Below are 12,868 nucleotides of genomic sequence, written 5' to 3' on the forward strand. Positions count from 1 at the left end.
TGCTTCCTCACCATGACTCTGTGGCTCAAGCTTGCAGAGCCAAGACATGGTGGGTAAGCAGGAATTCATATTTTGATCCTCCAAATGTTACAAAATTATAACATGACCCCCAATAGGAAAAGGTTGGACAAGCTTGCTCTAGTGTAATTTGATCAGTTGAATGGTTCTCTAAATGTTAAAAACAAACAAAAAAATCAACGCTTTATTTCTGTGTAACTTTTATCAGATTTTTAGAAGAGTATATAGTGCTTTGTTTAAGTATTCAAACCCTTGTTCTGTAGCGCCTGGTAGACTGGTATAGTCCTTACGAATGGGTTATATACCTCATTGCTACCAGCAGGTGGAGACTGAGAACAAACTTGTATATCAAGATAGCTTCCCCTCTTGCAATCCAGTCTTCCTCAGTCTCCATTAAAGCAGGTGGTAAGACTAATTCGGCTCCCCTCTTAGTACTGTTGGAATTTTATTTTGGACTCCTGGGTTCCCCTTTTGTGCCGGATAGAGCTTGGATGGGTCCTGTTTAGGGATCTGTCCAACCTCGGGAGTGTTAAACTCAGTGGGTATCGTGCTGGGTCCCTCCCCCCACCTCCTCATATTTTTGTACAGGTGCCTCAGCCGGCAGCCTGGCCCCCTGGTTGGTCAGCCCTCCAGCTTTGAGAGCCATGGAGTCTGTTCTGACTAAGTGAAAAAAAAAATAAAAATCCTGATTGATAGGCTTAAAAACAAGACCAGACGGCATCGATCTGAGGGTAATCAAGGAACTGAAAGGGGTTATAGCTGAACTGCTTCAACTAATAGCCAATCTGTCAACCAAATCAGGAAGGATTCTGGAAAACTGGAAAGTGGCGAATGTTATGCCGATCTTCAAGAAAGGTTTGAGGGGAGATCGGGAACCTACAGACCAGTGAGTCTGACCTCAGTACCGGGAAAAATGGTAGAGGCGCTAATAAAGAACCGCATCATTGATCACCTTGATGGACCCAATCTGATGAAGACCAGCCAGCACGACTTCAGCAAAGGAAGATCTTGCTTGACTAACTTACTGCACTTCTTTGAGGGAGTAAACAGGCAGATAGACAAGGGTGATCCAGTTGACATTGTATATCTAGATTTTCAGAACGCATTCAACAAGGTCCCGTATGTACGACGGCTTCAAAGAATTGCGAGCCATGGAAACAAGCGTGATATACTCACATGGATTAAAAACTGGTTGGCGGATAGGAAACAGAGAGTGGGGGTAAATGGACAATACTCGGACTGAAAAAGCGTCACGAGTGGAGTGCCGCAGGGTTCGGTTCTTGGGCCCGTGCTCTTCAACATATTGGTATGATGAGCGAGGTGATTAAATTTGCAGACGATACAAAGTTATTCAGAATAATGAAGACAGAAGGATTGCGAAGACCTGCAAAGTGACATAAAAACGCTCGAGGAATGGGCCGTGACATGGCAAATGAGGTTTAACGTGGATAAGTGTAAGGTGATGCATATTGGCAACAAAAATCTTATACACGAATACAGGATGTCTGGTGCATAACTCGGAGAGACCCCCCCACCCCAGGAAAGAGACTTGGGAGTACTGGTAGACAAGTCAATGAAGCCGTCCATGCAATGTGAGGCAGCAGCAAAAAGGGCGAACAGAATGCTAGGAATGATTAAGAAGGGGATCACAAATAGAGAGCTGCACGGGAACGGGGACGACGGGAATCCCGCGGGCATCCCGCGGGTTCCCCCTTCGGGTCACGGGGATCCCGTGGGGACGCCCCTAGGGTCGCGGGGATCCCGTGGGGACGCCCCCTAGGGTCGCGGGGATCCCGTGGGGACGCCTCCGAGGGTCGCGGGGTTCCTGCGGGGCTGGATGTACTCAGTCGCGCGGCTCTTCTTCTCCCTACCTTCTCTGCTTGCAGCACAGAGCCGAACGGAAGTCTTCCCGACGTCAGCGCTGACGTCGGAGGGGAGGGAGGGCTTAAACAAAGCCCTACCTCCCTCCGACGTCAGCGCTGACGTCGGGAAGATTTTCGTTTGGCTCTGTGCTGCAGGCAGTGCAGGTAAGGAGGAGAGTAGCCTCGCGGTTCGAGTGGCTACCAAGGGAGGGGGCGGTCCGCCCCGCCACACCACACCCCGCCCCGGTTGCAGCACAGCCGGCCAGGTCCCCCTACTTTTGTGGCACTTCCCCGACCGACCGACAACAGCCCCGGTCCGACAATCCTCCCTGCCCTGTAGCCGCAAATCTAAATTATCTTCTTACAGCAGCTGTAATAAGGTAATTTAGATTCGCGGTTAAGGGTAGGGAGGTTTGTCGGACCGGGGCTGTTGTCGGTCGGTCGGGGAAGTGCCACAAAAGTAAGGGGACCTGGCCGGCTGTGCTGCACCCGGGGCGGTAGAGAAGGAGGGGGGAGAAGGACGCTGAAAGGCCATGGGGAAGACGGGAGGGGGGGGAAGGACTCTGAAAGCACTTGAAGACAGAGGAGGGAGAAGGACGCTGAAAGCACATGGGGAAGACGGGAGGGAGGGGAAGGACTCTGAAAGCACTTGAAGACAGAGGAGGGAGAAGGACGCTGAAAGCACATGGGGAATACAAAGGGGTGGAGAAGGACGCTGAAAGGCCATGGGAAGGGCGGGGGGGAAGGACTCTGAAAGCACTTGTGGAAGACAGAGGGGGGAGAAGGATGCTGAAAGCACTTGTGGAAGACAGAGGGGGGAGAAGGATGCTGAAAGCACATGGGGAAGACAAAGGGGTGGAGAAGGACGCTGAAAGGACATGGGGAAGACGGGGGGGGTGGAGAAGGACGCTGAAAGGCCATGGGAAAGACAGAGAGGGAGAAGGACGCTGACAGGACATGGGGAAGATGGGGGGAGAAGGACGCTGAAAGGAAATGGGGAAGAGAGAGTAGGGAGAAGATGCTGGCAGGGAAGAAGACAGATGCCAGACTATGGGGGGAGCGGAGAGAAGAAGATGGGTGCCAGACCAATTTGGAAGGGGGAAGAAAGGGAGAGGCACAGTAACAGAGCAAATGGAAGATGCAGAAGGAAGAGAGACAGTGGATGGAAGGAATTGAATGAGAACATGAGGAAAGCAGAAACCAGGCAACAAAGGTAGGAAAATAATTATATTTCTTTCTTTTTATTTTGCTTCAGGATAAAATAGTATATTAGTTGTGTTGATAAAAATTTATAAACATTAGAGGCTCTGGTAGAAACCCGTTTGCAAAGTATGTATTCTTCCCAATTAATATTTTCAAATTAATAAAGTCTTTTTGCTTATTTGTAAATGGGTTTCTACCAGAGCCTTTAATTCAGTAGCATAATTAAATGAAATAACTATTTCTGAAGTTTATAGGGATGGGCGGGGACGGAGGGGATTCCTCGCGGGGACGGGTGGGGACGGAGGGGATTCCTCGCAGGGACGGGTGGGGACGGAGGGGATTCCTCGCAGGGACGGGTGGGGACGGAGGGGATTCCTCGCGGGGACGGGTGGGATTCCTCACGGGGATGGGTGGGGACAGGTGGGGACGGGTGGGATTTCTGTCCCCGCGCAACTCTCTAATCACAAACAGATCGAAGAAGGTTATCATGCCTTTGTACTAGGCCATGGTACGCCCCACCTGGAATACTGCATCCAGCACTGTCGCTGCACTCAAAAGTTAAAAGGGGATAGATTCCGTAAGGAAGTTCTTCTTCACCCAGAGAGTGGTAGAAAACTGGAATGCTCTGCCGGAGGCTGTTATAGGGGAAAACACCCTCCAGGGATTAAAAACAAAGTTAGACAAGTTCCTGCTGAAGCATAATGTACACAGGTAAAGCTAGACTCAATTAGGGCAATGGTATTTGACCTAAGGACTGCCGCGTGAGCGGACTGCTGGGCATGATGGACCACTGGTCTGACCCAGCAGCGGCAATTCTTATGTTCTGAGGTGTGCCAGTCTAAAGGGCTCAATTCCCTTTAAAACTGCCATTTGTATTGTTTTTTTTCTCATCTAACCGGCACGTTTATTACAGCTAGGGCTTTTTCAGCACAGTGAGCACTTTTAAGGGGAAAAAAATGCTCATTGTGCTCCAGATGCGAGGTACTCGCAGCCGGCCTGTGCAAGCTTTGTGCAGGCCAGAGCAGTGAGGGAGTCTCGTCGGCAGTGGTTGCCGGTGGCCAGGGCACTCCGCCACATGTACCTCACAAAAGATTCCCTTACTGCCGGAGCAGCTGGGGATTCCCTTTTCATGTCGGTCGGTTCCTCAGCCTCAGCGTCTGGAAAGTCCCAGGCTTTTCAGACACGGCAGGCCGCAGAAGCTCCTATTTTGGCGGTTTTAGGACCAATTTTTGTGGGAACCTCCTCCTTTATTTCTGTTACCTCAGATGACCTTTCTCCCTGTTCTGAAAATACAGGGGCAAGGTATGGCAGGGTCCCCTGCTGAGGCAGGGAGTCCCTTGGGGCCGCCGGGGGGGTTTTCCCCCTGAATTTATGTTAGCACTTTGTAAAGCTTATGTGCTGGCGGCTGGAGGTTCCGTGTCTACTCCGGGGGTCTTGGGAGGGGTTTTGCCCTCGACGTCTTCCCCGGTGCAGCCCCAGGCAGCGGCGGTTTTGCCCCCCTATACTCCTCTCTCCTCCAAGCGCTCGAGGGTGTCTTGGGATGAGGATTTTTGCCCAGAGGAGCAAGATGTTATTGATGAGGACCTGGACCCTTGGGGAGATATCCAGGATCCTCTTGGGGGGTTGGATTCCACCAGCGAGGGGTTCGAGCACCCCCCTGCTGGCGAAGATGCGTTTGTGGTGCGCATTTTTTTAGTGGGAAGAGTTTCATGAGCTAATTCTTCAGGTCTCCTCAGTTTTGCATTTTGAGGACACCATGTCGGAGCCTCCGCATACGGTAGACCTCTTACTTAAGAGGATCCGCTCTGCTTTCCGCTCTTTTCCTATTCATCAGGATATTCAGAACATTATGCTCGCACAGTTGACATATACCAGAAGCCCCCTTTCATTTTGCGCGCTCCATGGCACGCCTGTGTCCCATTCCTGAAGGGGATAGGGACACTGAAGTTGCTTGTGATGGGCGCGGTGGTCTCGGCCATCTCTAAGAGGCATACCATGCCTGTTGAGGGTAGTACGGCCTTGAAGGACCCGTAGGAGCATAAGTTGGAGTCCCTCCTTAAATAGTTTTGATGTGACAGCTTTGACGGTCCAGGTGGCAATGTGTGACGGGCTGGTGGCTCGGGTGTGTTTCGCTGGGCCAAGCATGTGCTTGACAGTAAATCTGAGGATTGGGAATTGCGCAAGTGCAAGGTGGCAAAGATTGAATTGGGTGCTTCTTATCTTTCAGATGTCATGTATGACCTCTTGCGAGCTTCTGCCAAATCATTGACGTTTGCAGTGGCAGCTCGCCATACTTGTGGCTTCGTGCTTGGTTGGCAGATTCGGCGTCCAAAGCTAAGTTGACAAAGTTTCCTTTTAAAGGATCTTTTTTGTTTGGTGAGGACCTGGACAAGTTGGTTCAGACTCTCACTAATTCTAAAGTGCCTCATTTGCCTGAGGATAGGACTAGGCCGCTGGCTCATGGGGCTGCTCGTGGGCATGATTGCCACCACTTCCGCCCTGGTCGAGGGGCTACCTCTTTTCAGTCTCCTGGGCTCTTTAGAGGCAGGTTCTTCCAGCGTATGCAGTCCTTTCGTGGGGCCCGCCAGGGTGCGGGTAGCGCCCCTGCCGTGTCCCCTGCCGCCTGTCCTGCCCAATGACTCCTTGCTGGTGCCCATCTTGGTTCCAGTGGGCGCCCAGCTGAAGGATTTTTATCCAAAGTGGGCATACATCACGTCCAATCAATCAATAAAGTTCAGAGAAGCAGGTCCTTAGCAGGATGGTTATACATTAAAAGCATCCTTAAACAGGTAGGTTTTTAATTTTGACTTGAAGCCAGTTAAAGATGTCTTCTCTTAAGTAGTTTGGCATAGCGTTCCAGAGGGTAGGAGCAGCAGCAGAGGCAGTCCTGAGAACCTTCTCCCTCCCTCCGGTCCTGACAAAGCAGAGTTGCTTACCTGTAACAGGTGTTCTCCATAGACAGCAGGGAAATGCAGCCACACATACTGGTGAAGTCCTCTGACTGAGCTTGCCTGCTGGTGCTCTCCCCAGATTCAGTAGAAATTTTTTTCCTTCTGAGCATGTGCAGGATACCTTGCTTCTGGGAGCATGCCCCTTAACTGTCAGTTATGTCACTAGCTTAGAAAAATATCCAGTAAGAGGGGATGGTGGGCGGGCAAGTGTGGCTGCATTCCCCTGCTGTCTACAGAAAACACCTGTTAGAGGTAAGCAACTTTGCTTTCACCAGAGACAATGCAGGCACACTTGCTGGTGAATCCCTAGCTTTACCTTGAGATGGGTGGAGGTAGAAAAATCTATAACGCAAATAAATTTCAGAGGATTGACTATCCAAACTGCTTATCTTGCGCTGAACTTTGATCCAGACAATAGTGCTTAGTAAAAGTATGTACAGAGGACCAAGTTGCTGCTCTGCAGATATCTTGAACTGGACTGATTTCAAGTTTGCAACTGAGGAAGCTTTAGCTCGTACTTGATGTGCTCCAATCTGTCCTGGAGGAGGTAAACAAGCTTTAGCATAGCAAAAAGATGCAGTGAACAATCCACAAGGATATAGTCCATTTAGATATTGCATTACCTTGAGTGGCTGAATTGACAAAAATAAAAAGTTGATTAGTAGTGCAGATAGCCGCAGTCCTGCTGTCTAGGTAGAAAAGTAATGCCGTCCTGCAGTCCAGTGTATATAGACTCTGCTCTACTGACAAGTATGCGAAGGAGGAAGAAATGATGGTAGTGTTATGAACTGATTGATGTGAAAATCCGTAACAACTTTTGGAAGAAACTTTGGATGAGTCCATAGGAGTACTATATTGGGGAAAAATTGAAGATAAGGAGTATAGATTTAACGCCTGAAGTAGGAGCTACTTTTAAAAAAAAACTTTTTTCCATGATAAGAACTGCAGTGTAAGCAGATCCCAAAGGTTCAAAAGGATCTTTCACCAGCTAAAACAAGGTTGAGGTCCCATTCTGACAGTGGATTGCGTAGTGGCAGACGGAGGTTGTTAAGACCTCATAGAAATCGAGAAATAAAAGGATCTTGTGAAACTGGTATGCAGAGATGGCTGAAAGATGAAAACGTACAGAATTGCTTTTAAGGCCTGAATCTAAAACGTGTGGTAAGTAAGTCAAAATGTGATTAATTGGGCATTGAAATGGATCTTGAGCTTGTGAGCATGCCTAAATGGAAAATCATTTCCAGTTCAACTGGTAAGATTTTCTTGTAGATGGTTTCCTCACTGCAAGAAGAACTGACTTTACTGATGAAGAGACTGGGATGTCATCAAGGATTGTCTGTTCAGTTTCCATGCTGGGTGGTAAATGCGTGGATCAGTCTCCCAGAAGAGTGGTGGCAACAGAGACTGTGTCTGATTTTCAAGAAAGCCTGGGATAAGAACATGGGATCTCTTAGAGAGAGGATGAGAACGGTTACTGCAGATGGGCAGACCGGATGGGCCATTTGGCTTTTATCTGCCATCATGTTTCTATACAAAACTCCCAGGATCATAAGATGGAGTCTCTTCTTAAGCAGAGTTTTGATGTGGCTGCCTTGGCTGTCCAGGCAGCTATTTGTGGCGATTTGGCAGTCTGGCTTGTTTCTGGTGGTCTGAGCGGTTCCTGAACTGGGATTCTGATGACTAGTCCTTGGTGGATCAGGAGGTGGCTAAGATTGAGCTCGGTGCGTCTTCTCTTGAATGCCATGTATGACCTTTTACGAGCGTCTGTCAACTCCATGGCCCTCGGAGTGGCCACTCACCCTGTGGCTTTGGGGTTGGTGGGCGGATGCGGTCTCGAAGACTAAACTCAGTAAATTTCCTTTTAGATGCTCCTTCCTTTTCGGGGAGGAGCTGGATAAGCTTATTCAGACCTTAAGTGACTCTAAGATGCTCCTGCTTCCGGAGGACTGTCTTCGCCAGGCATTTTGGGGTGGCGACACCCATGGGTATTTTGCGTGATTTTCATTGGTACCGCCCTGGAAAGGGTATGGCCTCTTTTCCTTCCAGAGGACGTTTCTTTCAGCACATGAAGTCTTTTCAGGGAGCTGGCCAAGGCTCCTCGGACTTTCACCAAGATTGTGGTGGTGGCAGTGGCAGCCTTGTAAAAGGAGAGCATTATGGTTCATCCCTATCTGGACAACAGGTTGATTTGAGTGAAGTCCTTTCAGGAGAGCTCTCGGGTCACAACTCAGGTTGTGGAGTTCCTGCAGTCTCTGGGCGGGGTGGTCAACTTGTCCAAAAGCTGGTTGACTCCATCTCACCACTTGGAGTATCTCGGAATTCTCTTAAACACCAGCTTGGGGAGAATCTGGAAAGTTCTCAACCCAACCAAGATGAGAATGGAGTGGGCATGATTCAATCAATGATCTGAATCAACATCAAAACATAGAATTTAATTTCTGCAAATTGGAATAACAAAATAAGATAACACTTTTCAGCTACAGTGATAAAATAACGCTCAGAATTTAGGAAGTTGGTTGTTTGGGCTGAGAACTTTTCAGCACCCCTTTGTACATACACATGTCCAAAACTTGTGATGAGCTTACATGTACATACATACACTGAATGAGTACCTAATTGAGTACATGTCACTAGTTATAGACTTTACACACTGGCAAAAGAACAGTTCAGGACAAGCCTAGAATGGTAAGAATGCACGCATAGGGCCAGATATATAAATGGCACCCAAAATTTGGCACGCAATGCACATTGGGATAAGAATTTGGGGCATGAAGACCTGACATAAATTCTGGCATATAAATTGGGTACAGATATCCACTATTCTGTAACACTTTGTGCATCTTTAGTGAACGTCTCTGACCTACCCCTGACCCCTTTTGAATTGAATTCAATCCAATTTATGCACCCATTGTTATAAAATAGCATCTAGCCAGATCAGCTGCTAAATCATAATTAATGCCAATTAAGTGCTTGTTAACTCCAATAATTGTATTTATGTATTAAATTTTCTATACAGTTCTCTCAGGGGAGCTCAGAAAGGTTTAAATGAATTTATTCAAGTACGCAAGCATTTTTCTCTGTCTGTCCCAGTGGACTCACAATCTATCTAATATACCTGGGGCAATAGGGGGATTAAGTGACTTGCCAGGGTCACAAGGAGCAGCATGGATTTGAACCCACAACTAGAGAATGACACGGAGACCATTTACCATGGTCACCGCAGTAAATCCGCAGGAATGGAGACATTTGCAACTGGTTTACCGCAGGAATGGTGACAAGACCTTTCACCGCCCCACGGGAATGGGGATGAGACCTTTTACCGCCCCGTGGAGCGGTGAAAAGTCTTGCTTCTGTGGTAAAAAAAATTGCACCCATGTCACTCGGCATCTCCTCCCCAGCGCCTATTTTATCTTCAGGAGCCAGCCATGCCACGATGAAGACAGAAGGAACCCAAAACCAAAGCGTGAGACCAATGTGATTGAAGAATAAAATTACCAGACAACAAAAGGTAGAAAAAAAATTTATATTTTATGATTAGAATATTTCAGATATGAAATATGTATCCTGCTAGAGCTGGTATTAGACATAACTAGAGACCACAAAGCCCAGGCTGTGCTTCTTTAGCTTCCAGCTGGCTTAGGGCTCTCTCTCTGCCCAGTGGGCAGTTACCCTAGTTGCACTCCCCTAACACTATTCCGGCCATGTGTGACTGAAGTACAGTGGAACCTTGGTTTACGAGCATAATTCGTTCCAGAAGCATGCTCGTAAACCAAATTTCTCGTAAATCAAAGCGAGTTTCCCCATAGGATGTAAGGGAAACTCACTTGCTACGTTCTACCTCCTCCTCCCCCCTCCCCCCTCAAGGCTACTGGCGCTGCTCAATCACGCACACTCTGAGAGAACGAGAGCCAGAAGGCCTTGAGCAAGCGCAGATGCTCAAGGCCCAGCCCAGGCAAGTAGCAGATGGGGTAAGGAGCTTGTTTGGGAGGGCGGGTGGGCAGATGCCGCTTCTAGCATAGGGGTGCGATGCCAGTTTGAAGGGGGGTGTTCGTGGGCAGTAGGATGCGATGCCGGTTAGAGCGGGGAGAGGTGCTCATTTATCGGGACATGCTCGTTTTGTGAGTTAAGGTTTGCGGGAGTGTTTTGCTCGTCTTGCAAAACACTCACAAACTGCGTTACTCGCAAACCGAGGTTCCACTGTATTTTGTTAGCTTGATTTTTCTATGTAGCATTCTGTAGTAATTTGGTTTGTTCAGTTTTCACAATAGTGGAGGGGATATTTGTGAAAGGGAGGGGAGACAGGGGTTTTGTTGATCCTTGCTCTGTATTATTTGTGTCTATAAAATGACAATTGCACAGAATATTGTCTCTCTTTATATTTTAATAAAATAAGTTCAGGATAAAATCATAATTATTTGAGGCTTGTGCGGATGGGATCTGACAGTTTGCATGGCGGGGACGGGGACTGAGTTCGCGAGGACGGGGCAGGAACGGCGATAAATTTTTTTTCCCTGTGTCATTTTCCCATCTGATTGTAAGTTGTGTTGCTTGCTTTGAACTACCATCTGATTGTAAGTTGTTTTGCTTCATTTATTAAAGAACTGTTCAATCTAATCAGAGTCTGGCTGGTGACATCAAGATTATAGAATTAGGGGTTGGCTGAACAGGAACCTCATACAGTAGCCAGTATAACTGAGTCCTTGCTTTCAGCACTAAAACCTGAGATAGAGACTATGCAGTGAGCAGTAGCTATATAGTAATGATTTAGACAGCATAGTTTTTATTTAGTGTCTTTTCTCGAAGAGTACATTTTTTATCCCAGGACAAGCAGGCAGCATATTCTTAACGCATGGGTGACGTCACCGACGGAGCCCCGGTACGGACATTTTAACTAGAAAGTTCTAGTTGGCCACACCGCGCATGCGCAAGTGCCTTCCCGCCTGACGGAGGAGTGCGTAGTCCCCAGTTTCTTCGTTTCCGCGGAGCGAAGAAGACGCATGTGTTTTCAACAGCCGTTGAAAAACTAGTTTCTGCCTTCCCGCTCGCGTATTTTTTCTTGTTATTTGATTTTTTTCCTTTTGGATTCCTTTGCTTTTAATTTTAAAAAAAATAAAAAAAAACTCGTTCAGTTTTCTTATTTTTTCGGCCCGGCCCCGGCCTCCATACAGGCTTCGATTTTGCGGAGGCCGTGTTTCCCTTCATGCCCCCTCAACCGGGCTTTAAGAAGTGCCAGCGGTGTGCACGCCCGATCTCTCTCACCGACCCGCACAATTGGTGCCTACAGTGCTTGGGACCAGAGCATCGGGCTGACACCTGCACCCGCTGTGCGACTCTTAAAAAGCGCACATTGAAAAATAGGCAGATCCAGCAAAATATTCTCTTCGGCACCGGATCTGCCATGGAACCTGCCGCGACGTCATCTCAAAAGTCGGCACCGACTACTTCGACGACGCCAGATCCTCCTTCGGGGTCGCTGGCCCCAGGTAAGCCGGCTAAGAAGCCTTCCACTTCCCTTGAGCGCCCTCCTGCCACAGTTGCGACGCCGGTTCTTCCGGCACCGCACCAACCCCGCAAACGCTCCGCTCCGATATCGGTGAGTGCCTCGTCATCGGCCTCCTCATCGACGGAGCGTAGAGCGGCACCTATGGTACTGAAAAAGAAAAAAGCGGTACCGGTGCCTCCCCTGGACGACCACATCGCGGCCATACTCCAGACCCAATTACAGGAGCAGCTGCAGCAACAACTCCAACAACTGTTGCCGGCACTGCTGGCCTCACACCTTCCGGTGCAGGACCGGTCCGAGCCTCGCACGATCCCATCCGTGTCGACCCCCTCGGTACCGCTTAACACCTGCATGCCGGTGCCCTCGGCTGAACCACACCGTTCCCAACCTGCGGTACAGGCCCGTTCTGATGCCGACCTTTCCCGGTACCAGGAACGGCACCGGTCTTCCTCTCCCGGTACCGCCTCGGTCCGCTCCGGCAAGTCTCTCTCCAAGACCCGCCAAGCCGAGCCCTCCCACCGATGACCCGCCGTGGACACCCCAACATCAGGGACCCTGACTTATGGGAAGAATCCCCGCACGGTACCGAGGAAGACGCTTCCTCGACGGACGAGGAACCCTCAACGATTGACACCTGTTAAAAGCTCGAACAGTCCTCTTTTACCAAGTTCCTCAGGGTGATGTCGGCTGCTCTTTCCATTCCTTTAGAATCCGACTCTAAAAAGTCCCAGGCTTTTCTCGATGCCCTAGACTTTGAGCAACCTCCCAAGGAATTCCTTAAGTTACCTGTCCATGACATCCTACGGGAAACTTTTTACAAAAATTGGGAGAACCCCCTTACTGTTCCCGGGGCACCTCGCAAACTGGATAGCTTGTACCGGGTCATTCCAATCCCGGGGTTTGACAAGCCTCAATTACCCCATGAATCTCTCCTAGTGGAGTCCACCTTAAAGAAAACTCAGGGCTCCAGTGTCTATGCCTCCACCCCTCCTGGCAGAGAGGGCAAAACTATGGATAAATTTTGCAAACGCCTTTTCTAGAATGCCATGCTGGCCAACAGGGCAAATAATTACACCTTTCACTTCTCCTTCTATATGAAGCATCTGGTGCAACAACTCTCCTCCTTACAAAAATACATTCCTGAACGTAAGGTCCCTCTTTTCCAACAGCAAATTTTCAGTCTGCTCCAACTTCGGAAATTCATGGTACGCTCCATTTATGACTCATTTGAGCTGACCTCTAGAGCATCCGCCATGGCTGTTGCCATGCGGCGTCTGGCCTGGCTGAGAGTTTCTGACCTCGACATTAACCACCAAGACCGCCTGGCTAAC

The 12,868-nt window shown here is 48.9% G+C and overlaps 1 protein-coding gene across 3 annotated transcripts in view; it reads left to right on the top strand.

Annotated features, from left to right (window-relative positions):
* The window catches only part of IARS2 (isoleucyl-tRNA synthetase 2, mitochondrial), a 160,624-nt gene that overhangs the window by 72,446 nt on the left and 75,310 nt on the right, over positions 1 to 12,868 (top strand). The gene's annotated exons all lie outside the window — the stretch shown is intronic.

The sequence above is a fragment of the Geotrypetes seraphini genome, chromosome 3 (genome assembly GCF_902459505.1).
Source record: "Geotrypetes seraphini chromosome 3, aGeoSer1.1, whole genome shotgun sequence".
NCBI classification, from domain to species: Eukaryota; Metazoa; Chordata; class Amphibia; order Gymnophiona; family Dermophiidae; genus Geotrypetes; species Geotrypetes seraphini.